We start from the raw sequence: 13,543 nt of genomic DNA, 5'->3' as shown, positions 1-13,543 counted from the left end.
AGCGTACATTTTCCCCAGTTCCCGTAGTTAAACAGTGCCGTGTGCAACTGCTGTACAAGGTCAACGAAATATATCAGAAAATACACACAGAGAGCCAGCTGGCTTCCAGATGCAGTTGCGCCCCTGTGAAAGTGGGACACCTAGGGTTAATCCAGACACTTTCAGGAATACCCTGCCCTCTCCTTTGATTCCATGGTTTTTCTCCATATGTCCTCTGCCAGATCTTGTTCGATCTATGGTCCGCATCGAGTGGGGCCTTCAACATGAGTGAATAGCACTTCAGTCTGAACATGACGTGAACGTTTCCCTGGGTTTAAAGTTACGTTTTCCCTCTTCATCTGTTTACCTATATTCCTATAGGATCACTTGAATTATTTCGATTGAGACGCAAGAAGAGCCTTATATCTTTATTAAATGTGCCAGAACAATTTCAATACAAAGGGTGCCCAACTCTGTCAATCACGTAACTGTGTATGTGTATGATAAATGATGCTTGTAAATGTTTCTGCCAACTGTGTATTTTTTTTTTCCCCTTCAGCAGTGTCTTTTAACACAGGCTTTATTAATACTGACAGACAGGGAAGCGGCTTTTGGTTGCACCTGGTTCTTGTCTTTGCCGTTCCGCAGTAAGAGCCTCGGCCCGTTTGACCTTCCCTCCAGTGCTGAAAATGCAAACCACCATAAAGGTAAATTCATCAAATCATGAGGAAATCATTACAATATCCTTAACATATAAAGACGGGTTAGTGAAGTTGTTTTGAAAGGTGATGGGGAAAGAATTATTGCTGTACAAATATTTGCTGCTGTTGTTGTTGTTGTTGACGATAGACATCTTTGTCAGAACAGCATGTGTTTTCCTGGCAAATAAATATACGTTAGAGTTTATTTCTAAGTATACAAACTCCAGACTCTTGGATCGTTCAGCAGACAGTTTGTGTCTTTTTAATATCTCAAAGCGTTCCAGCTTATAGGTCTTGACCTTCTTGACTGCATGTAAATCATACCACGGTCAAAAATGGTACATTTATATACTGCATTAATATGCAGTTCATTAGAGAACAAAAATAATAAAAATGACTAATTATGACCAAAATCATATTTTGCACACAACCACATGATTTTTCCCCTCTTAAAAAAATGGAACATCTAATAAAATGGTGTCACCTGGGAAGTGACATCATTGTGGGGGGAAGACAACACAAAAAAAAAAAAAGGTTGGGCAAACTTAAAAGTTTAAGGCAACCAGCTTCAGCAGGTTTTTGAGTTTTCTCAACTTCTTGTTTCAAGTTTATACAACAAAAAATGTAGAAATTTCCTAAAAAAATAAGTTGAGAAAACTCAAAAATCTGCTGAAGCTGGTTGCCTTAAACTTTTAAGTTTGCCCAACCTTTTTTTTTTTTTTTTTTGAAGGGAAGTTAGATTTTTATTGTAGTCTTGATTGTAGATGTCAAGCTCAACCATTCAACAGTCAATGTTGTTGTAAGAAAGACTTTTTAGTTTTATTTTATACAATATAGTATTACATGATTCTAGCAATGCCAAGGTTATGGATTCAATTCCCAGTAAATACATGATTAAAAAAATCTGATACCTGCGCACCTTGTTTCTCGGAATCTTTGTTGGAAAAGAACCTAAATTTTTCCTGAAACTTTCAAGTCCCATTTTGTACCCATGTGTGGAGAGTGCCCGATAAAAGCCGTCCATGACAAAAATCTGCCTCCTATAAAAGGACAATGAAGCTGGGCTATTATCTTTAACTGCATATAAAACTAAAACTATTAAAAATATTTCTTGGTTATTGAAATTAATCTGAAAAAAAATTGGCATCTAAAAATGTAAAGGTATGTTTTAAACACAAGTTTAAACGCAAAAGAAGATATTTTTAAAAATTTTGGAAACGATCAGTTGACGGTAGCCATTAACTTCCATAGTATGAAATAAATTACTATGGAAGTCAATGGCTACCGGCAACTGTTTGGTTACCAGCATTCTTCAAAATATCTTTGTTAGTGTTCAAGAGAAGAAAGAAACTCTTGAGGGTGAGTAAATGATGACTTTTCATTTTTGGGTCAACTGTCCCTTTAAGTAACAAACCTGAACTAAAACTAAAACTGAAATAATATAAATTTATCCTGAATAGTAATGTTGAGAAAACTATAATAACAAAATTACTAACCATTTCAATTAAAAAAAAATTATAAATAAAGTTTAAATTTAAAATAACTTTAAATTTAAAAAATAAATAATAATAGTGTATAAATAATACTAAAACAACTCAAGCTTAGTCCCCGGCACTTTACTAGACACATGTTACAAGGTCTATACTGATTAGCAATTAATTAAAAATCTTGTCTTTAAATTCCTCCTCCAAAATTACCTGTATTTTTCTCAGGTGCTTTATATTTGTGATGAAATTAGTATGTTTGCTGACATTCCCATGTGATTTTCATAGCTTATGTAAATATTTGCTTGGTTCCACATGTTTTTTCCTGCGATGTCAGTCACAAACATTAATAATTTTCAGCGACTGCATCCTTTTCCTTTTAATCTGCTTCCATCCGGTTTGGCATATCTACAGATATTAAAATCTGAGATATAGGGCATGACCTCAGATGTGAGGGGTTTGAAATGAAGAGATCACATGGATAGAGGGGTATCATACATCAAATGCTAGAGCCTGGCATGTTCACATCAAAGAGACGCATCTGTTTCATGACATGATGAGGACCCGGTCCCATGAGGCAGCGAGGAGGAGGACATGACAGGCAAGCCTCTCGTTCTCCTCATCTTGTCCTCGTTCACCGTCTGAGTGTCTTCACATTGTATGGCAGTGCTCCAACCTCATGCCACCTACCTGGGTAAGTGAAAGTGATCTTTGTCATTACGAAAGATTCTGTCGTCTCCGTATCAGACGGCACGCCTAAAGGCTGTTCACAAACCATATGATGCATATTGTATGTTTAAATTACAGGAGCTGTTCAAATCTGCCATTTCCAGGAGCCAAGTGGTGACCCAGTTGTAAGTAAACAAGATTTTCTATATAAAATAAAAAACCAGTATACACGGTGTATATAACTAAATCCTTTATATTAATAAACATCGCCACTATGTCCTGACAGAATGACAGGGTTCATTTGAATAATATTTCTCTTTTATGGTTTCAGCTGTGTCCATATCTTAATATTGATGTAGCCTATAATCAACATCAGTCAGTGAGAATGTCAGTCTATCTTAAACGTCCTCTTTTCATATTTTACCTGCTACAAGTTCAACAAAACCATAAAGAGTATGTAGAGTTGTGTTGTGTGTAGGGCTGGGTATCGAGTTTGAGCCTACTTTTTAGGCACCGACCGACTTGCCTCGATACCACCGAGTATCGACAAACGTCTTGTCGTTCGGTACCAAATTTCGATACCTAAGGGGTTAATCTCATTAACGTCAGTGAGCCAATAAGCCTGCAGCACTAGGTGTGTTTGACTAGAAGCGAGACACACAGACTGAAGCGTGCGTGATGCTCGTGGTGATTTCAGCGTCTGCCGTCTCACTAAATGAGGACATAAACACATGAACAACATCTCCAGAACTGCTGTGAGAGTCACTTCATGAGCATTTTACCGTTTTGCACTTCATGAGCATTTTACCGAAATATATTAATATTGTTCAGCAGAGTGTACATACTGCTACTATTAAAATTATTAAAGCAATTTTTTTTTTAAAGTGATGATCACACAACATTTCTTCCATGTTGTAATTTTAATAGTAAAATTTTGTTTGCCAAAATAAATAAATGGCTTGATTTTCAGTAATTTAAAAGAGAAATGAAATGAATGTTTTATGCCTTCATTTGAAAACCAGATGCAGAACGCAGAATTTCTGAGGACAAATAAAACATTTAATAAGGCTATTTTAAGAATAAATATGAAGTAGTTTTTATGCATTCAAATAATACTACAACACAGAATTTAATAACAATAAAACATGTGGTTAAAGAAAATAAAACACCCACTTATGAAAGTGGATAAAGATTTTAAATTTCTTGAAGTCTTTAACAACCTAGAATAAATGAATAGAAATGATGATTCTGTCTGAGCTATGCGTTTTAAAACGAACACGCACTAGTGTAAACTGAAAACTATTTGAGCTTTATTAAAATTATTTGCACTGATTTATTGTGTTGGATATATTTTGTTCCTTTGTGCAGTGGCTCAGGAGATGAGTCTTTGAGTCTGTATACATGTCAACAAGCTGAAAAAATAAAACCAGTTTTTTGAGATAATATAATCTTGTTAAAACTGATTTCATAAAATTGGTATCGAAAAAAGTATCGTTCAGGAACCGGTATCGAACTCAAGGTATCTAAAAAAATGTTGAATGATACGTGTGTGTGTGTGTGTGTGTGTGTTTGTGTTTATGTGGTTTATGAGGACACAAATTTGTATAATGACATGGGTATGACAGAGGTATTACAATATGAAGGTGGTTTATGAGGACACTGCCTATGTCCCCGTAAAAGGCTTAAAAAACATTCTAAATGGTGTTTTTTTGAAAATCTAAAAATGCACAAAGTCTCCTGTGAGGGCTAAGTTTAGGTGTAGGGTTGGTGTAGGGCAATAGCACACACAGTTTGTTCAGTATAAAAACCATTACGCCTATGGAGAGTCCCCATAAACCACAAAAACCAACGCGTGTGTGTGTGTGTGTGGTGTTTTAATCATTAAGTAACTGCCCTTATATTTCAAGTATCATGAGCCATCACACAAATTTAAGAGAAATGATTGATTTTATATTTTATTTTACTTTATCTTAATTCATTTTATTTTATGTATTTCTTAAGCTAAGTTGTTTTTTAATGTGAGATTTTTCAAATATCCTTATGCTATAAAACTATAATAAAAACTGTAATTAGTAGTAACATATTGCAATTTAAAATAACTGTTTTTATATTTTAATATTACTCAAATGTTCAGCATCATTACTCTAGTCTTCAGTGTCACATGATTCTTCAGAAATCATTCTAATATACTGATTTGGTGCTTAAGAAACATTTCTTATTATCGTCCATAAATTTAAAGTTCAAAAGAACAGCTTTTATTTGAAATCAAAACCTTTTGTGAGATTATAAATACCTTTACTGTTGTTTTTCATTAAATTTCTTTAAATTGCTCTTTATTCCAATCTTGTAGCCCATTTTGCCAGTTAATAATTTGCTTGGTATTACCAAATTTTTCCTTTATTGGTCACTATTCGGTACTCTTATTAAACAGTCTGCAATTTTGTTAGAAGGTGAATCACAAACTCTGTTGCGTTTATGCACATTGGTATTCACCTGCTCATTTTCACAAGTGGTGTCGCCCACGTCGCTCAAATCGCTTATTCTTATTAAAATGAACTTTTAATGTGCTGGCAGCACAGACTTCAGCTTTACAAGTCACTCAGATGTCCTCCTCATGAATAAGTGATTATGTCTTGCCTAGAAAAAGCAACAATATGCACCAGACTTGATGCTGATAGTTTGATTTTCTTGTGTCTGCACGTGTGTTTCTCAGGTAATGCTCTGAACCCAGTCGCGAAATTTGCGTCAGGGAAGTTGGAGTGACTCTGTCCGTCTGATTGAAAGCTGTCAGCACATCTTAATGCCTTTTGGCCACAATGAGTTGATGACGAAGGTAACACTGATGCTATCATCTGCTGTATGCTTTATAGGTCAAAACGATGCATTAATAATACATTAGCTTTCACTGACACGCTACTGTATTCAAATGCAATGGCTTGTGTGGAGCTGCTTCTTGCGTCAGCGCCATCTGAATGAGTCCTGATGCTGCACTGTTCTTTTATCTGTTCTTCCTCAATCAGGAGACAGAGATGCTATCAGTGAGAAGAGAAACATGCACTAATCCCGGAGTTTATTTGTTCATCACTAGCAGTTACAGACCACCCTTCAGGGGGTACTGGTACCTCACTAAGTAAACACGTACAGCGTCACTAGCGCAGGCTTATTTGCTAGTGATTGTTGCTAGTTAATCTAGAAACAGAGTTTAGTGGGATACATTCAGTAGATTTAAAGTTATTTTTAAAGTTTAGCAAGTTTTAGATATTCTATGTTGCTTTCATAAATGTTTTTTTTTTTATCAAATCTAAAGAGTCATTTGGTTGCTTGGTCACTTACATCAAGAATGATGTACCTTTTAAAATGTCAATGAAATAAAGTTGAGTTTAGTTCCTAAGAATAAAATAAAAGGCATTAAAGGATTTTAAAGCCGTTTTAATATAAAAAAATTTAAATTTGAAATGCATTTTTGGTGCATTTTAAATAATTTCAAAAAGGTCATGTTTAAGAGCTGAACTCACATAAACTGCACCAAAAAGTAAAAACTATTGGGGTTTTCTTTTATCCCTGAGTTGGTGGTGTGTCGATGAGAAAACATGGTGAATGCAAATCATACAATAGTGAAATTATTGCAATTTTGTATTGTATATTGATTACATTATTTTTATTTTCTATTACAGTAAAAGTTGCATGCACAAAATGAAATTATCCTTTTCAAGGAAATCAATCTTTGAATCACTTCTCTGTATATTCAATCCCAATATGTATCTTTACATTGAAAAAATACTATTAATAATACATTAGAAATAATTAAATTCATATAAACAACTCATGCAACTTTATAACACAGTACTATTTGTTGTCTGAGGTTTAACCTTTCTAAAAAAAGAGGCTGTGAGGTCATTTGTGTCGTTTATGTTCTCTCTCACGGTATTTGGCCATAAATAAACACAACCTGATGATATATGGCCTAACTGGCATTTGCATTCAAATTGAAGATCATATCATTACAGCACGCAAATGACGTGGTAGCTTTGTGAGGACATAAATACATGCTCATCTTAATCCTGTTTCCCAATGCCCTGCTTGAACAAAATCTCACATTTCTGCCACTGCAGATTACCTGAGCTTTGTTCGCGTAATTAATAACCGATAGCGGAAATATGAGTGTGTAGTTACATCTGCTTGGCCTTTAGCCATGCGTTTTTATTAGTAATACATAGTGGCTCTGTTTCAGACGGGGTTTGTTGGCTGAGCACCTGGTTGGCAATCTTTATTTCCCATATATCATCTGCTGTGGTGCTATTCGATGCCGCGATTATATTTGTCTTGGACATTGTTCTAGCTTTGATCATGAGCAGCTGTAATTATTTGGCCCCGCACTTTCCGCAGGAGACAGCCGGTGCAACAGGAGAAGGCCTTGTGTGTGTATGTGTGAACACAAACCCAAACAGACCGGGCACAGTGCAGGACTTAAGTAGAGGATAAATAGCCCAATTAAATGCCTCCTTTATGGTTTTCATCAACAATACAGTTGGCTGGTATTGTGCAACACTCTTTAAGTCTGTGAATGAAGGCGGATACGTAAATGAATCAGTGGAAACTGAATCAGGCCCACCCTCCCCCTCCAGGCTTTCATCCTTAGGTTCCGAAACAAAAATAAACACATGAATTAAACCTGAGAGGTGAATGAAAGGGAATTGTTCATTTATGGAGTCCGGAAAACAGGAGCAATCGGGCCCGAAAACAAGGGTGATTTCATTAAACTCCAACAACCGCACATTTGACCCCTCCCTACAGCTCGGCTATTGTAAGCAGCAAACAATGAAGCTTTCTGTACACTATTTTTTTTTTTTTGTATTTTGACTTTTTTTTTTTTCTTATTGTACTGAGTGTATTGTCTGTGACTTTTATAGGCACTATAAAATAAAATAGGTATACAGTTTAAAACAGACCAACATAGTTCTGTCATTAAAAATATCTGAAAAACTTATTCCAAATACGATCACAGATATATTGCCTATATATAATATATATTGATATGAGATATGAGAGATACATCTATATCTCTATATAGAGATATAGATGTGTGTGTGTGTGTGTGTGTGTGTGTGTGTGTGTGTATACACACTGTAAGAATAATTTGGATGTTATAATATAGAAATATTTAATATTTATATAAATATTTAAATTATATTTCTGTACTATTGTATCAGAATATATATTATACATTTTTTTATTTTGCTAATTCTGGCTGAAATTATAAAGTTGATAATTATGTATTTCATTCTCGTAAACTCTTCCACTTTAATTTTTTTCCTTTACACATTTTTTAAAATGCTATTTGCATTTTTTGGCCATTTTCTGGCTATTTTAATACCTCTGAGTAATTACAGATTGGTTTATTTTTTATGTTTTATTGAATTTGTTTTCCTCTCAATAAAGCTAAAATATGTACTTTCTATACAGTGGAGACTGAGATTGCATTGAAAGTGATTTTAAGCCTAACAAATTCATATCACAGCATGTCAATGCTTCCACTCAAAATATTATGCTAATTTGTAATAAAAAAATTGTATTACATCAGTAATAAGGGCAAAACAGACACTTTTTACTAGTGATGTAGATTTGGCACTTCCATTAGTGGCACAGTAGCGTTTGTGCGCACTGTTCTGTTGATTTCTTGTCTTTTAGCGTTTCAGGAGTTTAAAAAAGCCATTTTTATCTGGGTCTGGTAGACAGCAGCCCACCCTGAAGTTCAGGTAATCCAGGAGTTCCCCAGGGAGCTCCAGCGGCAGCTAGACTGGTTTACAGCTTCACTCCTGTTATCCTGATTTCTATAGTTCACTCTTCCTTCACTACCATTCCTCTATCCTCAGAGCCAAATCCAAATGTGGTCTTTTTTACAAGTTTTTTTTTGAATGAACTTTTATGAGTTATAAGTAGTATCGCATGTTTCCATTTCCATTGTCCAGAAATTCCAACAAAACACACATCTCCATAAATCAGGCCCAACGGATCCCCCTGCAGTTAATCCTGTGCCAGTTTTCAGAGTTTAGTGGAATGCAAAATGGCTTTATATCGGACAGATTTAATTAGCAGTGACTGTGGAAGAGACAAAGACATATTTAGCTTTGGAATCTTATTCGTGATAATCATGCTCTTGGAGGACAGTCAGAAACCATTAGTTCCCCCCTCCCCGTGTCGCCTGCTGACATTTTAATTTCTCTTGGCCACATCCTGACTAGCCAAGAGAAGAGATATATTCAGATTTGTCCTCAAATAATATGGCTCCAGTCGAGCTTATTGTGTATAGATGATCCATAATTTCACACCATTGTTTATTATGCAGTTGGATAAATATACAAGTCACTTTAGTTGTTGTATCAGCAGATTTCTAAGCTTGTAATTTTATTCTTTGTAATTAGATCATCTCTTGTTGTTTCAGCTTTTTTGAAGAAGTGGGTTTCTTTAGTGAACGACGTACTCAAATGAAGTTTTATTTTCAAGACTGACTTTCTTTTGTGGAACAGACGAGGACACACTTTGAAAGGTTTTTTTGTCCATACAATGAAAGTTAATGGGGGTCCAGTTTTGTTTTGGACATCATCGACTTTCATTGTATGAACAAAGACTGTTTATTCATAATCGGTGTTGGGGGTAACACATTACAAGTAATGCAAATCATGAATACTTTTTTTCAAGTAACTAGTTAAGTAGTGCATTACTTTTCAATTTACAATGAAATATCTGAATAATTTTTTCAAATATGTAATGCAAGTTACTTTGTTTTCCTATTTATACACTGACACCTCTCCTGTCTCCGTGTTGAGAAAAATTGGGAGTAAGGTGTAGAGCCTGAGGCACTTTTAGAGTAACTAAGTAACGCAATTGGTTAGTTTTTTATGGATTAATATAGTATTAAACTTTAAAAAGTCACTTTCCCCAACACTGTTTATAACATCTTTTGTGTTTCACAAAAGAATAAAAATCATACAGGTTTGGAATCACAAGAGAGTGGGTAAATGTTGACAAAAAGTAACATCTTCGGTGATCCGTCACAAATGAGATAAAAAATAAAAATGGGATAACAAGCATAACTCGGATCATTTCATTTTGGATATGATGAGAAATTCAGTTTTTCTTTTGAGCCTATGCTCACCTGGTACCATAGTCTAATATCTATTTGTTCCACTCTCTGTGTAAACAATATAGTTCTGATATTTTAAATTAATAGTTGTATGCATCGTCTAGCTTCTGAATTGTGTCAGAATGATGCCTTCTGCCAGGAAACTTGGCGAAATTCTGCAGCTGGCTCACAGTCGATTTCAGTTGTCATATTAGATTATTTTGTACAAATATGTAGGTGATTTCAGAGAGGCAAAACAATCTAGCTTTGAAAGCATAAGATCCCACCCTCCCTGCAAATCACTCTCCAAAGCCATGCCTCGACACAATGAGAAACAGCATCGGTGGAGGGTTGAATACAACGCTGTCAGATTACCTAGCAGAATAGATCTGCTACGCTACCGCTGCTGTTGTTTAGTGCTGTAGTTGTAGATTATTTTTGCTGCCGCTGCAAGTTAGTATTGCAACTTGCTACTGCCAATGCATATGGTGCTGTGAGTATTTAAGACATACTGCTGCTGTTCAAATAGCATATAAAATAACTCCTAGCAGATCTATACAGGTGGAGCTGGGGAAGATGGAGGGTTTCAGAGGAACTCTGAAAGTGTGCTGCAAAATGCTCAACTGGATGCTAAACAGCCATTTAAATGTAAAGCAGCAACCTCATTGGCTGGATATGCAACATGAATCAATGAGCTTGTGCCAAGTCATTTAACGCTGTGATTATCATCAGTAACCCATCAGCCTGCGCCATCCAGTGTTTCATGAACACATTCTGTTTTTAATAGTCAATTATTGTGCTTTATTGTTTAAGATCCAACATGAGTATTTTATTTGGTTTACTAATAGACAATAATACAAGCATGTTCACCGTCAGGTGTCAGTTTATTGACATACATTTAGATAAAATGTTTAGTTTGAAGTTTATTGTGTGAGGCCCTCCGAGACAGGCCTGAAGACAAATTGAAGAAGGGAATTTTACTGAGTGTAAGTGTGTCCAGCTGCCTAAATGACAGATATGTTTTTTTGTACATCTGTACATTCTTTTTCACTTTCTGAAGACAAAATTCCAGCTAAGTGGCCAAGACCTCTCGGCAGTATGAATATGAACAGAAACACGTCCTGTATGCGTGATGCATCAGCCCTCAACGGCTCCCCAGAGACATTTTCTATCTACATCCCGAATCAAGGTAACAAATGTGTTTCTGTATCACGACTAGGTTTCTCTGCCAGATGCGTTCAAATCAGCGTTTAATTTGCGTCATGTTTTTGGTGGAGTGGGACAACACAATTAAATGGTCTTTCGGACCTCCGTGAAGTGAAACATCTGTGATGTAAACACTCTGTCCTACTGATTCAGTCTTATTATAAGGGGACATTGCCATCTTGCCTTTCGTAAGCGCTCCGTTACTGTTATATCCCACCAGGAGTGGGTTATTTATGTCATAAATTGCTGTGGTATTACTGACACTATCCCCTTGTGTGTATTTGTGGGAGCCTGGATTCCACCTCTGCTCATTTACACCTAATCATTCTTTAGTGTGAAAATCAGGCTGGAAAATCAAGATGGAAAGGCAGATGGAACATATTAAAAATATATATACACACACACTGAGTGGCTTACTAATGCTTGTCAGAATGACAGTGGGCATTATCCATGCACATGGAATTCATTTGTGAAGCTTGGAGTCAACAGATTTCTACATGATTTTTGACTTCTTTCAAACTTCCATTTTGTTTTTACGCCAGTGAATTTTGTGGCATCTAACTTTCGAGGACTGTCCTAACAAATTTTCAATAAGCCAGGGTGTGTGAAAAAGATTAAATACATTATATAGCCATGATTTGAAACACTGTTCCCCTATACTGTAAAATTATTATTATTATTTTATTTTCTGAAGTTGTAAAGAAAACATTATTGGCGTATGTTTTACATAAAATAGCCTACTATTTCAGTCTGTGTACTTCAAAATGGGCAAATATGTTTAATTCATAGCCTATTTTTGAAATTTACTAGCACTTTCTGAGTAGAAATTGTTTCTACACAAATGTATGCGGTGTAGCTACTTGTCATCTTCTCGCTGGAAGAATTATTATGTGGATAAATAAGTAATTTGCTTATTTTGAGCGCTTATTATTTGTATTAGTAGGCAATAATTCTGAATATATTACACCCGTCTGAAAATACTTGATTCTGATTGGCCAATCGCGGCATCCAGTGGTGAGATATTTTTTAATATTTGCAGTCTTCCATTTCAGCGATATCAGTTTGCTCATTTGAATAACTCAAACCGGCGTTACTTTCATATTTCTCGTATCAGATCGTGGACTTAAAATTTTATTTTTTTATATATACAGTCACAACTAGCGCCACCTTGTGTCTCAGGCTTTGTAGCGATAATCACCTCAGAGGGCTTCAGGTATTTTGAATACACACAGTAGGCCTATTACTGTATTTTGTTGCACTGTTGGTCTTGTTGCCAGGCCAAATGATTTGTACGTTGTAATGGACTTTTTTCCTTAGCGGAAACTTCATAACACGCAGGTAAGGTTACGATTGCAACTTAAATCAGTATTTGGATAAATGCGATTAGTCTGTGAAATATCATTTTACTCCATCTAAAACTCATAATAGAATGAGCTCTGGACTCGTGCCAGTGTAGGTTTTCCTTTAATGACTTGAGGAAGTGGCTGTTGAATAGACTTGCAATGTACTTTGGTTTTGGTTACGGTATTACAGACTTCTATGAGGCCCTTTGAACTGAAAATAAAGAAGTGTTTCCTCACTATTCAGACAAATTACATTTGATCTTGGCTGTTTCCTTTCTTTTCAAATCCCTTTTAAGTTGTCTGTTGAGTGAGAGAAGGCAAAAGTGACTTTCTTGGCTGAGCTGAAAGGCCAGAAACATATAGGGTTAATAATCATACAAAAGCCCAGCTGGTGGTTTTGACTTTTACTTTCTTAACGTAGCCTATATGGTGACTGAATAGACTGTTTTAAAGTGTTATTTCACACAACATTAAGCAAAAGCTGCTCTTTTTATGTCAATAGAAAAAAAAAGCTCCATAATTACTGAAAATATTCATTGACATTGTTCATTTTACACTAGTTTTGATGTCAATCATACATCATCCTTGTCTTGTGAATGATTGCAGTGCAACAACTTTAAAACCTATAGCAGGTTTTCAGTGGATAACAATTCGCATTTTAGTCACACAAAGCTATTGCATGGCTTTAGAAGAATTCCGATACATCTTTAGTTTGAATGTTTTTAGGATGTTAATGTAACTAGATTTAAATAATTTTAAGACTTATTGCAGCTCTCTGGTTGAGAACCACTGGTTTTTATGGAGAAGATTGACAAACTTATCGTATATACTTCTCTTTTAACGTTCATTTTTGTGTTCTACATACAAATTAGTCATACAGGTTTGGACCGACATGTTGAAACTACTTACTACTCTTACAAAATCTCCTCTTTTTCTTTAGAAAAATGTACTTTTTGTGTTCTCGAGGGTAATCAAAACCAGATAAACACAAAGTTTAAAAGAAAGTCAATTCCTCTTATCTAACCTGCTTCTCCCAGA

The sequence above is a fragment of the Barbus barbus genome, assembly GCF_936440315.1.
Source record: "Barbus barbus genome assembly, chromosome: 7".
Taxonomy (NCBI): Eukaryota; Metazoa; Chordata; class Actinopteri; order Cypriniformes; family Cyprinidae; genus Barbus; species Barbus barbus.
This window is presented reverse-complemented; position numbering follows the sequence as displayed.